The sequence below is a fragment of the Protopterus annectens genome, chromosome 9.part0, assembly GCF_019279795.1.
Source record: "Protopterus annectens isolate FY-2018-M chromosome 9.part0, PAN1.0, whole genome shotgun sequence".
NCBI lineage: Eukaryota > Metazoa > Chordata > Ceratodontiformes > Protopteridae > Protopterus > Protopterus annectens.
This window is the reverse complement of record NC_056743.1, coordinates 181,662,521-181,685,103: the sequence shown is the minus strand read 5'-3', so window position 1 is coordinate 181,685,103 and position 22,583 is coordinate 181,662,521. Positions and strand designations below refer to the sequence as shown.

Here is a 22,583-nt window from a genome sequence, read left to right as displayed (position 1 = left end):
TGAATCAATTTTGTATAAAACTTCTAGCCTGTCTAGCTCTGAAGCCAATAATTCTATTGCCATAAATGTTCTGATTTCAAAATTAGAATATAGACTTCCAATCAGAGCTTCTAACTCTGGACAAAAGTCATCCTTCATTCAAACAGCTGAATATGAAGAATCTATTCAATTGTCTTCACTCACACTGCTGCAGAACTCTCACCAAAGCAAACTGTCTCCCAGTGACAGCTAAGTCATCCCTACTTCCGAATAACCCAATTTTCAAAATCCTTTATCTTAGCTATTGTCCACATTTACTAAGCTGAAAACAAGACACATTTCTTACACATTTCACAACTCTGATCCATTATAGCTTCAGAGATGTCCTTTCACTCTTTCGACCTGTTAAAGATCCTTCAGTAAACTTGCCCCTGCCTCCTGAAGAACTCCATCTCTGATGATATTAGACTAAGAAATTCATGTCTTTTAAAAATCCCTCTGATACTATCTTCACCAAGAACATCAGTGCACATGCTTTCAAAAACATGGCTTTTACTACCGATCATTCTTTGACTCCCTTGTCATGACTGACAGATACTGCCTACACTACTTAAATCTCAGATGCTGAATCTCAAGAAGGCTATTTTCTCGATTAAACATTGCAGACTTTGTAAACAAACTGCACTGTTAAACTAAGATATTAATCTCATTCTACCCAATCTGTACTTCACGTAAAACGAACGGCAAGATGTATTTTAGTTATCTGCATCAACAGTCTCTAAACATTCTAATCTTTGCACTTGTTTGTTTAGCATGGATCATGGTTTAAAGAGAGACTCAAGGTCAGCCCACTCACCCATTTAACATATGTTGAATAAATAAATACATAAATAAAATGTTTAATTGGCCAGTGCTGCATTCCAGCATGCCACAATGGGCAGAAACAGCTGACCCATGCACTCTAACCACAGAATGACTGAAGTTCAGACTGCAAGGGTGCTGCATATATGTCACCATAGATTACAGGTTGCATGATTGGGATGACTCCCTTATGGTGGAATCTTAGCATAAATGAACCATATAATAAAATGAAAAATTGTACTGTCCATAAGAATATACTAAATACCTCAAAAACCTCTGAAAGTGAGCTCAAAAAGGCAGAAGCAAAGTCAAATCCACCAAAGATATGTATGAGCTGATGAACAACCACAAGGTCTTTTATTACTGTCTAAAACCACAAAAGTAACATCCAATAATGCACTAAGCTAATATGTGACAACATATACTCATCCCCAAAGCAACTAGTCAACATATTAGTTGACAAATTTAGTTCTTACTTTACACCTTTACATCTGCTAGCATTCCCGTGCAAATTAACATGCCCCCTCCCACCAATCACCCTGCAGAAATTTCTGAGGACACTGCAAGGCCAAGATCACTAGCTCCACGGATTCAGGCAATGTGCCATGTTGATTTCTTGTCAGCACCAAGCTAAGCTTTACAGACTCTCTTCTAAACCTATTCAGTCTCAGTCTCTCCACTGCATTGGTGCCTGAAGTATGAAGAAAGTACAGTTGTGTACACTTAACATAAATGTAGATGTCTAAGTGTATTCAATGTTGCAGTCATCACACTTGGGTTATCCTGCCAGGGGTAGCCCTCAGTTGACCCGAATACCAGAGGCTTAGTATTTCTGCGTCTGTTGCTGTCACTTCAGGACTGACATCAGGTTGTCAGAGGTATAAAAACAGGCAGCCCATGCCATTACATCAGTTTTTCTTGCCCAAAATGTCAGAAGCTCCCAAACAGGGAGCTAAGTTATGGTGGAAAAACACCACCAGTAAAAAGTAAACACCAATAGCCCTGTAAGGAGCGAGGAAGACAGAGAGGCAAGGGGGCTGTAAAACCGGGACTGTAACAGTGAATACGCTCGAACATCTACATTTATGGTAAGTGTACACAACTGTACTATGTTCTTCATGTTTCACTGTTGCAGTCATCACACTTGGGTTGATTCCCAAATCTGAAGAATGGGTGGAGGCAGTCAAGAAGAGTTTAGGCTGGCCAGTATGCCCTGCAGGACTGCTGCTACAAAGCCCGCCCTGGATTTGGAAAAGATAGGCAGGTGGTAATGCTTGGTGAAGGTATGAACAGAACTCCAAGTAGCAGCTTCCAGAATGTCCCTGGTAGGGACTCCTCTGAGAAAGGCTGTAGAGGTTGAAGTTGCCCTAGTGGAATGCGTTCTGACCCCCTGAGGGGGTGGTTTCCCATGGTGTTTGTAACAGAAATCGATACAGTGTGCTATCTATTTGGAGATGGTTTGTTTTGATATGGCCTTGCCCTCTGCCCCTGGTGCAAAGCTGACTAGTAACTGGTCAGATTTCCTGAAGGGCTTATTCCTATCAAGGCAGAATCTGAGCTGTCTGTGCACATCTAAAGAGTGCAGGATCCTTTCCCCCTTATTTTGAAGATTAGGGAAAAAATGGGCAAATGGATAGATTGGTTGAGAGCCACATTGGACACCACTTTAGGCATAAAAGTTGGGTTAGTCCTGAGGAAGACCCTGTCAGCATGAAAAATAATGAAGGGTTCCACAGCAATAAGTGCTTGTAGTTCAGACGTCTTCTAGCTTAAGTGATGACTAGAAGCAAGGCTGTTTTCGACGAGAGGAATTTTAATTCTGCTGATGCTGCAGGCTCAAAGGGGGGGGGGGGGTAGCATGAGCTTTTCCAACATAATATTAAGGTCCCAAGCATGGGTGGGGGCTCTTCTTGGTGGTCTTAAGTTGTTAGCCCCTCCCAGAAACTGCTTGATGAGAGGGTGAGAGAAGAGAGTTGGCTCAGTGCTGTAATGAGCAAAGTTGGCAGAAGATCTTAATGGAGGAGGAGGACAGGCCTCTGTGGAGTAGGTTTGCTAGGTAATCCAGTATGACAGGTAAGGAGGGCCGTGCTGTATCCGCTCCTTTTGAGTGAATCCAAGAACAATACCTTTTTCACTTATCAGCATAGGATTTCCTTGTACTGGGTTGTCTGGCTTCACGTATGACATCCAGTATCTGCTTGCTTAGGCTGTCCACTGCAGGAGAATTCAAGGAATAAGCCAGGCTGCAAGGTTCAGGGTCTGCAATTGCGGATGCAAGATCTGTCCCTCCTGCTGAGTCAGGAGGGTTAGGATCTGGGGTAGGTGCCATGGGGGCATTGGTGACAGACTGCGCAGTGGTGGGTGCAAGTGTTGGCGTGGCTAGTCTGGGGCAATCAGGATTGCCATTCTTCTTTCCTGCCTTACCTTGAGTAATACTCTTGTAAGAAGAGGCAGAGAGGGAAATGCATAGATTGAGAGGTTTGCACACTGGAAGAATATGGCATCCACATTCCAGGCCTTGCTGTGAGGTACCCTGGTGCAGAATTTGCTGAGCTGGTGGTTGTAGGGGAAGGCAAATAGGTCCTCCTTTGGGGTACCCCATTTCTGGGTCACAAGGCTGAAGGTGTGGTGGTTTAATTGCCACTCATGTGGGTCTAGGAGATTTTTGCTCAAGTTGTCTGCCAGAGAGTTTTGGTTGCCTGGCAGGAATTGAGCTTGCAGTTGAATATGCATGGCTGAGGCTGTGTTCCACAGGGTCATGGCTAGCCTGCAGAGTGGGTAAGAGTGGGTTCCCCCCTACTTGTTGATGTACCACATCACTGTGGTGTTGTTGGTTTTGATTAGTAGAGGGCCCATGTGAGAGTAGGGATCTGAACAGCTAACATCTCTTTTTGGCTGATATGCAAATGAATGTGGTATGGGCTCTAGTGGCCCTGAATGCACCTGCCATCCAGATGTGCACCCCAGGCATAGTCTTATACGTCTGTGGTTAGGGTCTGGGCAGCATGGGGTTGTGTAAAGGGAAGTCCCTTGTTGTGGTTGCATGCTGCTACCCACCAAAGAAACTCTTTCCTTAGACAAGGTATTACAAGTATGACAGTTTGCAGGTCCTGAGAATGTTGGCACCAAAGACTTTTTAAGTACCACTGAAGTTTCCTCATATGCAGTCTGGCATATGGAAGTAGTAAAATGCAGGAGGCCATTAACCCTACAGCCTGCAGGATTTTCCTTGCAGATAGCTGGGTTCTGGTGGCCATTTGAGCAAAGTAGCCTGTCAGATGGGCTTGTTTTTCTGTACTTCATGTAAAACGAACGGCAAGATGTATTTTAGTTATCTGCATCAACAGTCTCTAAACATTCTAATCTTTGCACTTGTTTGTTTAGCATGGATCATGGTTTAAAGAGAGACTCAAGGTCAGCCCACTCACCCATTTAACATATGTTGAATAAATAAATAAAATGTTTAATTGGCCAGTGCTGCATTCCAGCATGCCACAATGGGCAGAAACAGCTGACACATGCACTCTAACCACAGAATGACTGAAGTTCAGACTGCAAGGGTGCTGCATATATGTCACCATAGATTACAGGTTTCATGATTGGGATGACTCCCTTATGGTGGAATCCTAGTATAAATGAACCATATAATAAAATGAAAAATTGTACTGTCCATAAGAATATACTAAATACCTCAAAAACCTCTGAAAGTGAGCTCAAAAAGGCAGAAGCAAAGTCAAATCCACCAAAGATATGTATGAGCTGATGAACAACCACAAGGTCTTTTATTACTGTCTAAAACCACAAAAGTAACATCCAATAATGCACCAAGCTAATATGTGACAACATATACTCATCCCCAAAGCAACTAGTCAACATATTAGTTGACAAATTTAGTTCTTACTTTACACCTTTACATCTGCTAGCATTCACGTGCAAATTAACATGCCCCCCCCCACCAATCACCCTGCAGAAAGTTCTGAGGACACTGCAAGGCAAAGATCACTAGCTCCATGGATTCAGGCAATGTGCCATGTTGATTTCTTGTCAGCACCAAGCTAAGCCATACAGACTCTCTTCTAAACCTATTCAGTCTCAGTCTCTCCACTGCATTGGTGCCTGAAGTATGAAGAAAGTACAGTTGTGTACACTTAACATAAATGTAGATGTCTGAGTGTATTCACTGTTGCAGTCATCACACTTGGGTTATCCTGCCAGGGGTAGCCCTCAGTTGACCCGAATACCAGAGGCTTAGTATTTCTGTGTCTGTTGCTGTCACTTCAGGACTGACATCAGGTCGTCAGAGGTATAAAAACGGGCAGCCCATGCCATTACATCAGTTTTTCTTGCCCAAAATGTCAGAAGCTCCCAAACAGGGAGCTAAGTTATGGTGGAAAAACACCACCAGTAAAAAGTAAACACCAATAGCCCTGTAAGGAGCGAGGAAGACAGAGAGGGGCAAGGGGGCTGGAAATCCGGGACTGTAACAGTGAATACACTCGAACATCTACATTTATGGTAAGTGTACACAACTGTACTATGTTCTTCATGTTTCACTGTTGCAGTCATCACACTTGGGTTGATTCCCAAATCTGAAGAATGGGTGGAGGCAGTCAAGAAGAGTTTAGGCTGGCCAGTATGCCCTGCAGGACTGCTGCTACAAAGCCCGCCCTGGATTTGGAAAAGATAGGCAGGTGGTAATGCTTGGTGAAGGTATGAACAGAACTCCAAGTAGCAGCTTCCAGAATGTCCCTGGTAGGGACTCCTCTGAGAAAGGCTATAGAGGTTGAAGTTGCCCTAGTGGAATGCGTTCTGACCCCCTGAGGGGGTGGTTTCCCATGGTGTTTGTAACAGAAATCGATACAGTGTGCTATCTATTTGGAGATAGTTTGTTTTGATATGGCCTTGCCCTCTGCCCCTGGTGCAAAGCTGACTAGTAACTGGTCAGATTTCCTGAAGGGCTTATTCCTATCAAGGCAGAATCTGAGCTGTCTGTGCACATCTAAAGAGTGCAGGATCCTTTCCCCCTTATTTTGAAGATTAGGGAAAAAGGTGGGCAAATGGATAGATTGGTTGAGAGCCACACTGGACACCACTTTAGGCATAAAAGTTGGGTTAGTCCTGAGGGAGACCCTGTCAGCATGAAAAATAATGAAGGGTTCCACAGCAATAAGTGCTTGTAGTTCAGACGTCTTCTAGCTTAAGTGATGACTAGAAGCAAGGCTGTTTTCGACGAGAGGAATTTTAATTCTGCTGATGCTGCAGGCTCAAAGGGGGGGTTAGCATGAGCTTTTCCAACATAATATTAAGGTCCCAAGCATGGGTGGGGGCTCTTCTTGGTGGTCTTAAGTTGTTAGCCCCTCTCAGAAACTGCTTGATGAGAGGGTGAGAGAAGAGAGTTGGCTCAGTGCTGTAATAAGCAAAGTTGGCAGAAGATCTTAATGGAGGAGGAGGACAGGCCTCTGTGGAGTAGGTTTGCTAGGTAATCCAGTATGACAGGTAAGGAGGGCCGTGCTGTATCCGCTCCTTTTGAGTGAATCCAAGAACAATACCTTTTCCACTTATCAGCATAGGATTTCCTTGTACTGGGTTGTCTGGCTTCACGTATGACATCCAGTATCTGCTTGCTTAGGCTGACCACTGCAGGAGAATTCAAGGAATAAGCCAGGCTGCAAGGTTCAGGGTCTGCAATTGCGGATGCAAGATCTGTCCCTCCTGCTGAGTCAGGAGGGTTGGGATCTGGGGTAGGTGCCATGGGGGCATTGGTGACAGACTGCGCAGTGGTGGGTGCAAGTGTTGGCGTGGCTAGTCTGGGGCAATCAGGATTGCCATTCTTCTTTCCTGCCTTACTTTGAATAATACTCTTGCAAGAAGAGGCAGAGAGGGAAATGCATAGATTGAGAGGTTTGAACACTGGAAGAATATGGCATCCACATTCCAGGCCTTGCTGTGAGGTACCCTGGTGCAGAATTTGCTGAGCTGGTGGTTGTAGGGGAAGGCAAATAGGTCCTCCTTTGGGGTACCCCATTTCTGGGTCACAAGGCTGAAGGTGTGGTGGTTTAATTGCCACTCATGTGGGTCTAGGAGATTTTTGCTCAAGTTGTCTGCCAGAGAATTTTGGTTGCCTGGCAGGAATTGAGCTTGCAGTTGAATATGCATGACTGAGGCTGTGTTCCACAGGGTCATGGCTAGCCTGCAGAGTGGGTAAGAGTGGGTTCCCCCCTACTTGTTGATGTACCACATCACTGTGGTGTTGTTGGTTTTGATTAGTAGAGGGCCCAGGTGAGAGTAGGGATCTGAAAGCTGTCAGAGCATGCTGAACAGCTAACATCTCTTTTTGGCTGATATGCAAATGAATGTGGTATGGGCTCTAGTGGCCCTGAACGCACCTGCCATCCAGATGTGCACCCCAGGCATAGTCTGATACGTCTGTGGTTAGTGTCTGGGCAGCATGGGGTTGTGTAAAGGGAAGTCCCTTGTTGTGGTTGCATGCTGCTACCCACCAAAGAAACTCTTTCCTTAGACAAGGTATTATAGGTATGACAGTTTGCAGGTCCTGAGAATGTTGGCACCATAGACTTTTTAAGTACCACTGAAGTTTCCTCATATGCAGTCTGGCATATGGAAGTAGTAGAATGCAGGAGGCCATTAACCCTACAGCCTGCAGGATTTTCCTTGCAGATAGCTGGGTTCTGGTGGCCATTTGAGCAAAGTAGCCTGTCAGATGGGCTTGTTTTTCTGGAGTAAGGAATGCCATCTGGGATGCTCTGTCCAAGGTTGCTCCCAGGAATACAATTTTTGACTGGGGACTAGTTTGGATTTCTTTTCGTTGATAGTGTACCCAGAGAGGTTAGAATATCCTTTACAAATGTCAGGTGCTGCAACAGCTTTTCCTGACTGCCTGAATCAGGCAATCGTCCAAATAAGGGTAAATTTGAATATTTCTCTGTCTGCAATAGGCAATGGCTAGAGCCAGGCATTTTGTGAAAACTCTGGGAGCAGTGGATAAGCCAACGGGAAGTGCAGAGACCTGATAATGCATAGATACTGCCCTGAAACATAGATATTTCCTGCAGGAGTCCCTGATTGGGATGTGTTTTTTCCCCTATTTTAGGTACTCTCATCATTCTCTTTCGGCTTTTCCTGTTAGGGGTCGCCACATCGGATCATCTCTTTCCATTTCTTCCAATCCTCTGCAACTTGCTCTGTCACACCAACCGCCTGCATGTCCTCTCTCACCACGTCCATAAACCTTATCTTAGGCCTTCCTCTATTCCTCTTACCTGGCAGCTCCATCTTTAGCATCTTTTTCCCAATATACCCATCATCCCTCTTCAGCACATGTCCAAACCAACGCAATCTCGCCTCTCTTGCTTTGTCTCCAAACTGTCCAACATGAGCTGACCCTCTAATATACTGATTCCTAATCCTATCCATCCTAGTCACACCGAGTGCAAATCTTAACATCTTTAACTCTGCCACATCCAGCTCTGACTCCTGCCTTTTTGTCAATGCCACTGTCTCCAACCCATATAACACAGCTGGTCTCACTACACTCTTGTAGACCTTCCCTTTCACTCTTACTGGTACCCGTCTGTCACAAATCACTCCTGACACTCTTCTCCACCCATTCCACCCTGCCTGTACTCTCTTCTTCACCTCCCTTCCACATTCACCATTACTCTGAACTGTTGATCCCAAGTACTTAAACTCGTCCACCTTTACCAACTCTACTCCCTGCATCCTCACCATTCCTCTACCCTCCCTCATTTACACACATATATTCTGTCTTAGCCCTGCTGACCTTCATTCCTCTGCTCTCTAGAGCATATCTCCACCTCTCCAGAGTCTCCTCAACCTGATTCCTACTCTCACTACAGATCACAATGTCATCTGCAAACATCATAGTCCACGGGGCCTCCTGTCTGATCTCATCTGTCAACCTGTCCATCACCACTGCAAATAAGAAAGGACTCAGAGCTGATCTTTGATGTAATCCCACCTCCACCTTAAACGGATCTCTCACTCCCACTGCAGTCCTCATCACTGTCACACTACCCTCGTACATATCCTGTACCACTCTTACATACTTCTCTGCCACTCCCGACTTCCTCATACAATAACACAACTCTTCTCTAGGCACCCTGTCATATGCTTTCTCCAAGTCTACAAAGACACAATGCAACTCCTTCTGACCTTCTCTGTATTTCTCCAACAACACTTTCAGAGCAAATATTGCATCTGTAGTGCTCTTTCCTGGCATGAAACCATACTGCTGATCACTAATCATCACCTCCCTTCTTAACCTTGCTTCCACTACTCTTTCCTATAACTTCAAGCTGTGACTAATCAGTTTTATCCCTCTGTAGTTACTGCAGCTCTGCACATCACCCTTATTGTTAAAGATAGGTACCAAAACACTTTTTCTCCACTCCTCAGGCATCCTCTGACTTTCCAAAATTTCATTAAACAATCTAGTTAGAAATTCCACTGCCATTTCTCCTAAGCACCTCCATGCTTCCATTGGTAAGTCATCTGGGCCAACAGCCTTTCCATTCTTCATCCTCTTCATAGCTGCCCTTACTTCCTCCTTGCTAATTTTTATTTTTTATTTTTTATTTTACATTTGTTGACCGGGCTAGTCCAACTGGATATATGTCCATTTTCAGTACAGGCCCGGGGAGAAAAGCTCCACTAGTTGTACACTTTCACAAAAAGGCATAAAAGGTTACATGAGAAACATAGCAAGTACAACAGATAAAAAATAAATTTGTAAATTTTTTTTTTTTTTTTTTATGTTAACAAGGGTAATGGTAGAGAAAAGAGTTAGCATTAGTCTGGATTAGTGCAGGAGCAAAGCCAGTGTTTGAGATAAATTTTTAGTTAGTATTTGAAAAGTTGGAAAGAGGTTAAAGAAGTGATATCAGAGGGTAGTTTATTCCATGTTTTTCCAACAGAGTTGGAGAATAAACTGTCACCTGCATTATTGTTAGGTTTGGTAATATTAATCAGAAGTTTATTAGAAGAACATAGTTGTTTCAGGTTGTTGTATGGAGAAATAAGGCTAGAAAGTATTGGTGTGTTGGTTGGCTGATATAGAATCTTATAAGCAATTAAGATCTGTTGAAGTACAAGTTGGTTTGGAAGTTCTGTCCTATGGTGTCACCCTATGCTCCTCCCTCTACTTAAAATACGTATTCACCACAGCCATGTCCATCCTTTTCGCAAAATCCACAATCATCTGACCTTCTGCATTCCTCTCCTTAACACCATACCTACCCATCACTTCCTCATCCCCTCTGTTCACTTCACCAACACCCTTACTAGTTCTGCTGTAGTTACCCAGCTATTCGGTAACTCTCCACTGCCTCCCAGTGCCTGTCTTAACTCTTCCCTAATCTGTTTCACTTCCTGATTCACTATCCCCACATCATCCAACCCTCTCTCTCTCATTCTCTTCATTCATCAGCCTCTCAAAATACTCTTTCCATCTACTCAACACACTCTCCTCTCTTGTGAGTACCTTTCCCTCACTATCCTTTATCACCCTTACTTGCTGCACATCTTTCCCAGCTCTGTCCCTCTGTCTAGCTAATTGGTACAGGTCTTTTTCTCCCTCTTTAGTGTCCAATCTCTCATACAACTCTCCATATGCCTTATCCTTTGCTTTCGCCACCTCTCTCTTTGCCATGCGCCTCATCTCCTTATACTCATGTCTACTTTCTTCAACTCTTTGACAATCCCACTTCTTCTTCGCCAGCCTCTTCCTCTGTATACTCTCCTGTACTTCCTCATTCCACCACCAGGTCTCCTTGTCCTCCTTCCTCTGTCTAGATGTCACACCAAGCACCTTTCTAGCAGTCACCCTTACTAGTTCTGCTGTAGTTACCCAGCTATTCGGTAACTCTCCACTGCCTCCCAGTGCCTGTCTTAACTCTTCCCTAAACTCCACTTCACAATCACCCTTTTTTAACTTCCACCATTTAATCCTTGGCACAGCTTTCACACTCCTCCTCCTCTTCTTGATCACCAACGTCATTCAACATACCACCATTCTATGCTGCTTAACTACACTTTCCCCTGCCACCACTTTACAGTCTCCAATCTCCTTCAGACTGGCCCTCCTACATAGCATATAATCCAACTGTGAGCATCTTCCTCCACTCTTGTAAGTCACCCTATGCTCCTCCCTCTACTTAAAATACGTATTCACCACAGCCATGTCCATCCTTTTCGCAAAATCCACATTCATCTGACCTTCTGCATTCCTCTCCTTAACACCATACCTACCCATCACTTCCTCATCCCCTCTGTTCACTTCACCAACATGCCCATTAAAGTCCGCTCCAATCACTAGTCTCTCACCCTTGGGTACACTCACCACAACTTCATCCAACTCACTCCAAAATTTCTCTTTCTCATCCATCGCACACCCAACTTGTGGAGCATATGCACTAACAACATTCATCATTACACCATCAATTTCGAGCTTCATAAACATCACTCTGTCAGACACTCTCTTCACGTCTAAAACACTCTAGGCATATTGTTCCTTTAGTATAACCCCTACCCCATTTCTCCTGCCATCCACACCATGATAAAACAATTTGAACCCGTTTCCTAAACACCTGGCCTTACTTCCTATTACTATTCCTTACTATTTTAGGTACTCTATGTAATATCAATAACAAGAGGGATGACAATGTTGAGACTACATTTTCACATACAATGATGCATTAAGCCCATTATATGGGATGATAAAAGAAATATTAAATGTGAATTGGGCATTATTTGATAAAGAACAACAATATAAGAAAAAATTAGGGGATCATCCTGTTGTAGTTTACAAGAAGGACAAATCTTTTAAAAATCTATTAGAAACTAATATAACCAAAGAGACTAAAGGTAAAATGGTAAAATGTGGACATTGTAATCAATGTCCACATATGATGGAGAATGAGTCTTTGCTTATTAAGGGGTTTGGTCAGGTAAATTTGAAACAAAGGTTTAACTGTTATAGCAAAAACATTATATATATAGCAATCTGTCAACAGTGTCAGAATTTTTACATAGGAAAAACTATTAATAGCTTAAATAAGCGGGTTTATCAGCATTTATACGACATTAGTAAGAATAATCTTAAGAATGCTCTTTTTAAGCATATTAAAGAACATGAAGGGCATCAATTTAAATTTAGTGCTATTGAACAGGTGAGGAATACTAGTAGGGGGGCCCCATTAGACATTTTGTTTGAGTATCGAGAGTTGATGTGGCAGTTGAAATGTAATGCAACACATCCCCCTGGGCTTAATGAAACTGTTAAGTCTCTCCAGTTACCTTAAATTGAAAGCTGATTTTCATATGTAAAGAATGTAGTTATTTTGGTTTTTAGGACATGTCAATTTTATAATATATATTTTATTATTAGTGATTAAAGAAGAGTATTTGTACAATTTTGTTAAGATGTGATAGGTTTTATTACAGTTATTTGTCCCTGCTGTTAGTATGTTTTTGTGTAAATAACATCAAAACAATGAATTTCAGGGACAAAGTTAGGGAATAGGATGTTTTTAACATAGTTGGTTGATTGATTAATTGAAATCATGTGATTTTGTATAAAACTGAGATGAAACGACATGAGATGTATTCTGATGAAGTCAAGGCTGACAAGCAGACAAAAGCACTAAATTAAAGGATTTGGTGTTGCCTTAGTGCCGAGCGCCCTTTCCTTTTTTGTTATTACTGAGTTTGTTCGTGTTTCTGTTTGGTTCTGAATGCAATGTGCAGATAGGCCTCCTTTAGGTCTAGGGTGGCTAACCACGCATCTTTGGACAGCATAGGGAGAAGCCGCTGTAGGGTGAGCATTTTGAATTTTGGTACCACCAGGAAGGTGTTTAGAATGGACAGATATAAGATTGGGAGCTAGGTGCCCTCTTTTCTAGGTACCAGGAAAAGTACGGAATAAAAACCTTGGCCTATCTGTTCTGCAGGAACAGGCTGAATTGCCCTTATGGAGAACAGGAACTGAACTTGGTTTTGTGCCTCTGCCCACTGGTGTGGGGGAAGGTCTGGGAACCCTTTTGGGGTTGGCAGTGTGTAGAAATAAAATTTGTACCCCTGGGATACTATGTTGAGGACCCATCAATTATTGGTGATGGAGGTCCAGTTTGTTTGCATGGTGGGCAAGTTTTCCTCCTAGGGGCATGAGCAATTCGGCAGAGGTGAGGAGTAGAGTTGAGAAATCATTGTGAATTCTTTCTATAAGGGGGTGGCTTAGCACTCCCTGCTTTAGAAATAGAGGTACTCCATTGATTAGATCTCTGCATACCGTGAGACTGTAGTCTGGGGGATCTGGTTTGAGATGGCCTTGAGGGGGCTTGAAAGGACCAATGTTTCGAGGGACAATGCCTACTGAATCTTGGAGGCTGCACTTGCAAAAAATCTTTGCATAGACTTAGCCTTTTCTTTCATCTTTATTAAAACTTCTTCTGCTTTGGTGTCAGATTGTCCTTGTTCAAAGGAGCGTCCAATAATTTTGATTTGACATGGTCTGGCAAGGTCTGCTCCTTAAGCCAGGCATGCCTTCTAAGTACAGAACCTGTGACTGCTGCCCTGCAAGATGCTTCTACAGCGTCAAACCTACATTGCAGGGTATGCTTGCTGACTTAGCTTGCAGAATGCATAAGCTCCTGTAATTCTTTACTTTCTGCACAGTCAGGAAGGGATGATAACTTTTGCTTAATAAGTTCCATAGTATGCTGCTGGTATTTCAGCATGTGGAACTGACAATTCAATGCTCTAATGGCGAGAGTTGCAGAGGTGTATACTTTTTTACCCCATCTGTCTAAAGCTTGGGAATCCCTGTCAAAGAAGGTGGGATTCTTAGCTGTAGTTGCTTTTATTCCTTTAGGTCCTTGGGAGATGACCTCTGAGTCAGCAGTAGGATTTTTTTTTTAAGAGAAATTTGTGATAGTCAGGGACTCTGTAGAACCTGTCACATTTCCTTGGAGCAAGGGGTAAAGTATCAGGAGTTAGACTGGATTCCATAAAGACATCATCCACAACATCCAGAACAGGAGGGATAGTTAAGGGTCTGTGCTGTGGTAAATCTAAAAATTCCTCGAGTCTCTTTTTGGACTGAGGATAATCCTGGCATTCCCAATGGAAATGCTCTCTCAAAGAAAAATCCTCTGGAGGGGAGGCAGAAGGAATGGATTCCTCTGCATCTGAATCCTCATAGGCAGATAAGGGTATGTCTTCATATTCAGAAACCTCAAAGTCGTCGGACTCTTGGTCAGATAAAGCTGCTGGGGACAAGTCTCTTTCTTTCAGAAGGGGAAGGCTGGCTTCCCCTAATCAGCATGATCAGGTCCTTCTGCCATTTTAAGCATCTGAGATTGTGGCAAGGAAGCAGGCGCTTGAGTTTGGGTCATCGTTTATTTAGGTGTAGCTTGTACTCTTGTGCTTAGAAACTCGATAGTTTAAGAAAGAACTGAAGATGTGAAAGAAGTCAACGTTTTGTGTTGAAAATCTGTAGTGCAAAAAACTTCCTCAAAAGCCGGTGCCTGCACAGCAGCTCCGGACCTATCCAATGTAGAGACATCTGCAGGTTCCGTAGTCAAAGAAGAGTCTCACAGCATACTGGACTCCGAATGGGTCTCAGCAGCAGCCTGCAAATCAATCGAAGCGGGCATCAGGGGCTGCGAAAGCACCTCATTGAGTACTGGTGAACTGGCGACTAGCATAATGGAAGCATCGTCGGCAGTTTTGGACCTGTGCGGTCTCTGACTTTATCCTTACATTTTTTTGGAAGATCGGTAGTCAGATGGCTTACCGAAGCCATTTAGGAATATGGAGATAGAGAAAAAAAGCATTTAGCTACAATAAGGGCCTGATGACGAATGGTTCGGGTGTTGAACAAAGCACAAAACCGACAGTGAGGTACGTCGTGGTCTGGGCCTAAACAGGTGACGCAGTAAGAATGGAAATCTTGGTGTGGTATTTGCTTTCCAATGGCGAGACAATTGTTAACTTTTTCTGACATTGGTTAGAGCAAAAAAAAAAAAGGATCCCCAACAGGGTACTTAGCTTTAGAAGACTTCAGGATGATTCAATTTTGGAAACGAAAACTCAGATAGCGGCCGTGCGGTACTCGTGCAAACTGCTTTTGTTTCGGGCTCCTCGGCAAGAAAGACTGATGTAATGGCGTCGGCTGCCTGTTTTTATACCCCTGACGGCCTGACGTCAGTCCTGAAGTGACAGCAACCGACGCAGAAATACTAATCCTCTGGTATTCGGGCCGACTGAGGGCTACCCCTGGCTGAATAACCCAAGTGTGATGACTGCAACAGTAAAACACGAAGAAGATCTGCTGCGGTTATCTCACTCAATTAAGACAGGATCCACCACTGACTCTGGTGACTACAGGCCAATAAACCTAACCAGTCTTATCTGTAAAGCAATAAAACATACCATTGTAAAACTTAATACGGATATAAAACCTGTGGCTAGGATTGGAGGAATATGAAAACCACTGCAAATGGGAGTTTTGGCACAGAGAGAAGTTATGTACTCATCATAATGTTCCATCTGTGTTGTCCATTTTCATTCTTCCTCAACAAGTGGGTTCAGAGCTGACCCTTAGATCCAGCTTGGATGCTTTTTACAGCTCGTAGATGCTGGAAACTCTCAAGCTCCTCCCTTACCCATAATGTACTAGTTCCCCATACCTCAGATCTTGTTTGCTGGACTTACAACTTGATAGAAAATTTGAAAGAAATATGAAAAGAGAAACAAATACCTGGAGCTCAAAGACAGAAACATTGGTTCCTTTATTATCTTCTCATTCTTCCAGAAGTCAGAAACTAAAAAAGGTTGGGAGCTGGAGATACGGGAGTTGAAGAATGAAAATGGACAACACAGACGGAATGTTATGATGAGTACATAGCTTCTTTATCTGATGTTATCAATTTTCATCCATTCCTCAACAAATGGGACACAGTTCCCAGCTACCTGAATCCTGCGAGGACTCTAAGGAAGACTATTCTTGAGTACTTTTGAGCCGAAGGCTGCTCTTCCTCTCGAGACCAGATCCAATTTGTAATGAGTAATAAAGGTATGAGGATTAGCCCAAGTTGCAGCCGCACAGATATAATCTATGGAGGACCTGGATAAAATACCAATTAAGTTGCCACGGAGGTTGAATGGTCTTTAAAAGGTATCAAAAAACACAAACCTAACTTGTTATACACAAAGGAAATGCAAACTTTTAGCCATTTGGCTAGAGTTGCTTTGGTAAATGGTTTGCCCAATTTTGATTCTGCAAAAGAAACAAATAATTGATCCGTTTTTCTCAAATCTTCTGTTCTATGCAAACAGAACTGTCTGTGAACATCCAAAAATATAGTATGTATGCTCCTTTGTTCATGAAATTTGGACGGAAAACTGGAAGATTAATAGATTGACTGATGTTGGATTCTGACACCACCATAGGAAGAAAGGATAGGCTGGTTTATAACACTATCCTACCTTTATGGAAAATTAAATAAGGAGGCTTAGAAGATGGGGCTTGAAGTTTAGAGCATCTCTCAACAGAGGTTACAGCTACCAAAAAGATAACTTTTCCAGGTTAAAAATTTTAGTTCACGTTTTGCTGATGGTACAAATGGAGATCAAGTTAAAGCTTGTAATACCAAATTTAAATCCATGGCGGAGTTGGATCTTTAAAAGGGCAGGGGGGTCTAAGAAAAGCTTCCCTTATAAAGGCCTTACAAAGACAAAGTTTTGAAGAAGCTAAGGAGGAATCATTTACTCCTATGTGGAAATTAGAAATGGCAACTAACTGAACTTTTAACAGTGGAGGAGCTTGCCCCTTCACTAAAAATTGCAGTGAAAAACTCCAGAATGTTGTGCCCAAGAAACAAATATTTTCCATTTGCTTCTACACATTTTCTAGTACATGGTTCATGGGAAGACAAAAGAATGTGACATACAGGGGAGGAGAGCCTTGAATGTCTGGCTATTTATGGAAGTGGAGAAACCATCCGGTTAACTCTAGGCCTGAAATGTCCAGGTGAATCATGCCTGTTGGATGAGACAGGAGGTCTGGAAATGGATCCAGAATCCAAGGTGAATGAAACAGATGAGGCCAAAGAAAGATCTGATGAGTCCAATAAGGTGCAATGGGGATCACAATGCTTTTCAATCGAGATGCTTTCTGGAGAAACTTGGGGATGGGGGGGTTGGGGGTAAGCGTAAAGGAGAACAGGGGGCCAATCGTGGAGGAGAGCATCTCTCAGTGATTCCCCCAGTGGGAGGGAATCAGGTCAAAAAACCTGCTGCACTTGTTGTTGAGTGAAGATGCAAAGAGGTCACAGCAAGGTTGGCCCCACTGGTGGAATATTTTTTCTGCAACTTTCATGTTGAGAGACCACTCATGATGCAGTAAAACTGACCTACTGAACTTGTCTGCTCGCACACTGGATTTCCCCAGCATGTTTGCTGCTATCAGAAATTGACTGGAAGAGATCGGCCACTGCCAGACACTGACAGCTTCTCAACACAAGGGCTAAGATCTGGTTCCTCTGTTTGTTGATGTACCATACCACTGACATATTGTCCGTCTGACTCACAACAGTTCCGGAAGGGAGGTAGTCTTAAAAGGAAGTCCTGCAACACCAGGAGAAGTGCTCTCATTTTCAGGACATTGATATGCGTACTGGCCTCTTCAGGGGACCAGGTGCCTTGGACCGTCTTTCCCAAGAGCTGCCCCCCCCTCCCCCAGTCATCCAATCTGGGAAGTGTCCATGATCACTATGGTTTTGTGCTGAGGAAGAATGAAGGGACGGCCTTGAAATATATGATCCGAGTGAATCCACCACAAAAGGTACTTTTTGTATGCCCAAATTATTCTGATTTGGGTGGACACAGGTTGGTGCAGAATGGACCAATGAGTTGCTAGCATCCACTGAAGAATTCTCATATAATATCTTGCTAAAGGAACCAGAACTATCGCAATGGACATTGATCCTACGACTTGTAGAATCAATTGAGCTAATACAGAAGAATTTTGAATTATCTTTTGACTTGAAATCGAACAGTCTGTACCACTGGTAAGGTAAGAAAGGTTGTCAATGATACCGTATTGAACAAGGTCACTATGAACTCTAATGTTTGAGAATGTTCTAGCTGAGATTTGTTGTGACTGCCAGTAATTACTAGATGACAGCAAAGCTGGAGTACATAATCTCATGCTTTCATCAGACGATGCCGGGTCAGAGTGGTTCTGAGCCAGTCATCCAAGTATGGAAAAACCTGGAATCCCTGCAGTCTCAAGTGAGCTGCTACTACTCCCATGCATTTAGTGAACACCCTGGGGGCTGTGGTGGGGCCAAAGGGCAGAGCTCTGAATTGATAATGACTAGCTCCCAGCTGGAAGGGTAGGTATCTTCTGGATCGTCAGTTCATTTTGTGTGATAGTATGCATCCTGAAGATCTACTGAGCACATCCAGTTGTCCTTGAGCAGGAAAGGCAAAATGGCATGACCACCCAGAACTTTGTACACTGAACTCATTTGTTCATAGGTTCATACTAGGCTATCTGCCCTAGGGCATTTATAAGCCTAGCCAGAATGTGTTTGGCTTTCGCCACCCATTTTAAATTTATTTTCCTATGCCCTTTTTCGAGGTTAGTATACTGTGCCTCTGTCTAACAGTGACACAGAAGTGATACCCGGGGTAAACCTACGATCTCCCATCCACTCATCAAGATTCCTCTTGAAGAGAGTCAATGAGGGACTCTGCCTAACCTGGACTGGGATTTTATTCCAGAGTGAAGGGAGCCTCTGGGTTATGAATCTGTCTCTCCAGCATGTCCTATTTATTTCAGTGCTGAGGTTCAAGTCTCTTGAGCGCGTAGCTCGATGGGATTTGGATTTTATGAGGTGCAGCATGTCCATTAATTCCGGGTTGGACATGGGTTTATACGTCAGGCACAGATCGCCTCTGAACAGGCGGTATGCCACTGAGTAGAGCTGGAGTTTCTTTAACCGGGCAGCATATGGCATCTGTTTGAGCCCTTTGATCCTCTTGGTGAGGTACTTTTGGGGTCTTTCCAGTTGCTGCAGGTGTCTGGTAAGGTACATCCCAAAAGGGGCATTGTACTCAATTATGGGCCTGATGAGGGATGAGTAAAGAGGCACGATGACCTCCCTGATCTAGATGTGAATCCCTTCATGATTAGGTGGGCTATATAAAATGTTTTTCTAACCACTTTGGCCACGTGGTTGTCAAATGAGAGATTGCTATCAACTTGGGTCCCCAAGTCCCTAATTACTTCTTCTGTACTTAATGGATTACCACCTATGTGGTAATTTGTGGGCACTTTGTTTTTGCCAAAGGGGATGACTATACACTTTTTGGCATTTAGCTTGAGGCCATGGCTCTGGCACCAGTTGTCTGTTTCTATCAGGCCCTTTTGGAGGATGCTTGTGTCGGCTGGAGAGTCGATTATGGCGCCCAGTTTGCAGTCATCTGCGAACTTAGTCAGCCACAGTCCTTCCGTGTTGGCCTGTACCTCCGAAAAATATATACCGAACAAGAGAGGTCCCAGGACTGAGCCTTGTGGGACACCACTTGTAACTGGTTTGGAGTCTGACATGGCTCCAGCAATTCTAACCATGTGGGTTCTGTCCTTGAGCCAGTTTGCAATCCATCTAGTGACATAGGGGTTTATATTTAAGCTGGTGAGCTTATCTATAATGCCCGAGTGGGGTATTGTATCGAAGGCTTTTGCGAGGTCCAGGTAGGCTGTGTGGACCACCTTCCCCTCGTCAATGGCCTTGGTGACTGTTTCAAAGAAATCAACCAGGTTTAAGAGGCAGGATCTGCCCTTAACAAAGCCGAACTGGGTAGGATCCAGTGTCTGTAGGTCCCCAATATCTTTATTTATGAGGTCCATGATGATCATTTCCATAGCTTTGCAGACCAAGCTAGTCAGGCTTATGGGGCTATAGTTTCCAGGATCCGTTGAGGCACCACCTTTATGGAGAGGTAGGCACCACCTTTATGGAGAGGGACCACTGTTGCTGTACGCCACTCTTTGGGCACATATCCTGTAGTAAGGCTGAGATTGAACAGTAGTTTTATGTTTGGGTTTAGCTCTTCTTGGAGTTCATGTAGGACGCAGCCCGGGACACCGTCTGGTCCCATTGATGCTGTGTTTTTTGCTTTGAGGGGGCGGCTCTTACCTGAGCATCTGAGATGTCAGGGGGGCAGCACTCTGCTGGGATAGATATTTGCCCTTTTGGTGGGGAGGGGGAGTTTGCGCTGAACCTGTCAGCTAGGATGTTGGCAATGTCTGTGGGTTCAGTGTATTTTTTGTCATTTTGGACTAATTCTGAGCATATCTGGGAATTCCCACCCAGGTTCCTAACATAACTAAAGAAAGCCTTGTGATTATCCTTAGTGTCCTGTGTAATTTTTCTCTCGAAGCTGGCCTTAGACAATTTTATGAGCGCCTGTAGTTTTTTGCTAATACTGATCAGTGATGCCTTCCCTTTTTGGGATTTTGCTCCATCATTTAGTAGCTTCCTCCTTCTATTGTATAGTTTGTTTATGGCTGGGGTCCACCAGACAGGACGTCTGCCTTTGGTGGATTGGGTCTTGGTTTTATTTGGGATGGCATGATCCATGCATTCCTGAAGGTGTTCATAGAATGCGTTTATAAAAGATTCTGCGGTCTGGGCCGTGTTTTCCACAGGCCCGGGGGCTTTGAAGGATTCCACCTCGGTTTTGAGGAGTGTGAAATTTGCTTTAGAGAAGTTTTCACTGTGGTTTTCTGGGCAGGGGGTGGGGTCGGGATGTGAATATCCAGTGAGATTAGTTTATGGTCTGATCTTACCAGTGAGGGATACACTTCTGGTCTGGAGCATAGAGTCCCCATGTTGGTGATGATCAGGTCCAGTATGTTTTCCCCTCTTGTGGGAGTGGTAACAAGTTGTTCCATAGCATTTGAGTTTATAAATTCTAGGAACCTTCGGGCTAGGGTGTTGGAGCTAGAGTAATGCTCCCAGTCTATGTTTGGGTAGTTGAAGTCGCCCAATATAATGGTGTTTGGAGAGACCTTCATATTTTCCCGTGTTCTCAGAAAGGCCGAGTGGGGTTCCTGGGTTTGGGTGGGTGGTCTGTAGCAGGCTATAAACTGGAAGGCAGTTTTACCCACTGTTAGTTGCACATGGATAGTCTCGGATGCTTCAGAAAATTTCCAGAGATTGTTCAGACTGCTGAGATCCAAAATTGGTCTCCAGTCCCGTTTTCTTTGGCACTATAAAGAATCTTGAGTAAGTTTCGGACTCTTTCTGGTCTGGGGGAAATCTGGGATGACTCTTTTTTCTACCAGAATTTTGATTTCCACTGCTGCTGCTTTCCTCTGACTGGGTGGCGCATCTGGAATTTTGTTTACTGTTAAAGGGGTGGAGGCTACTATATAATCTCTGGAAATTCTCTGGACCCGTGCATCTTTTACAATGTCTAGCCAGGCTCTCTGGTGCAGGGATAGGTAACCTTAGACTTCGGAGGTGGAAAATTGGGCCTCCTTTCAAGAACGATGATAGGAACCTGTCAGAGAAAGCATCTCTGGACCCCTGGTTCTGTGGGCCTCCTCTGCTGCGTAGGAAGCGTCTTCCAGTGAGCTTCCCCCTCTGCCCATGGATCACGGAAAGGACCCTGGGACTTTCTGAAGCACATTTTTTCAACCATCTCTTTCATTCCTAGAAAAGGTTCTTTGAGGAAAGTACAGTTGTGTACCTACCATAAATGTAGATGTTCGAGTGTATTCACTGTTGCAGTCATTACACTTGGGTTATCCTGCTGGAAGGCTACCCGCAGTCTGCCTGAATTCCAAAGTCTTGGTCTGGCGTCGGTTGCTGTCGCCTCTTCCCTGACGTCAGTGCACCACGGGTATAAAAGATGCATCCGACGCCATTTTCTTCAGTTTTTCTTGCCCCAGATGTCAGGTGCCCCCAAAAGGGTAGGCTAAAAAAAAATTGCTAATAAAAGCATGCACTAAAATAAACAATACCTTCATCTACAAGCAAATACACCACATAGGTTGTATAGGATAGAGAAGTACAGATAAGTCCCAGCAAAGAATTTGGGATGGTGGGTGGGTAACCTGAACTGTAACAGTGAATACACTCGAACATCTACATTTATGGTAGGTACACAACTGTACTATGTTCATCGTGTTTCACTGTTGCAGTCATTACACTTGGGTTGAATCCCAAAGCTGAGGTTGGACGGCTGAGTCTAAATAGAATTAGGAATGGCTATAAGGCCCTGCAAGACTGCAGTGGCAAAGCCTGCTCTGGATTTAGAGTAAAGCGGCAAGTGGTAGTGCTTAGTAAAAGTGTGCACTGAAGTCCAAGTTGCAGCCTCCAAAATATCCTTGGTTGGTAATCCTCTGAGGAAGGCTGCTGAGGTGGCTGCTGCCCTGGTAGAATGTGGTCTAATGCCCTTAGGCACTGACTTTCCATGTTGTGAATAGCAGAAACGAATGCAGTGTCCTATCCATTTTGAAATAGTCTGCTTTGAGATAGCCTTTTCTTCTGATCCTGCAGCATATGCCACTAAAAGTTGCTCAATCTTTCTGAAAGCTTTAGTTTTGTCCAAGTAGAAGCGTAGCTGTCTGTGTATGTCCAAAGAATGCAAAAGTCTCTCCCCTTTATTCTGCGGGTTTGGGTAAAAAG

General features: G+C 43.8%; 1 protein-coding gene across 2 annotated transcripts in view; it reads right to left on the bottom strand.

Moving 5' to 3' along the window:
* The window catches only part of LOC122811120 (golgin subfamily B member 1-like), a 2,318,314-nt gene that overhangs the window by 225,027 nt on the left and 2,070,704 nt on the right, over positions 1–22,583 (bottom strand). The gene's annotated exons all lie outside the window — the stretch shown is intronic.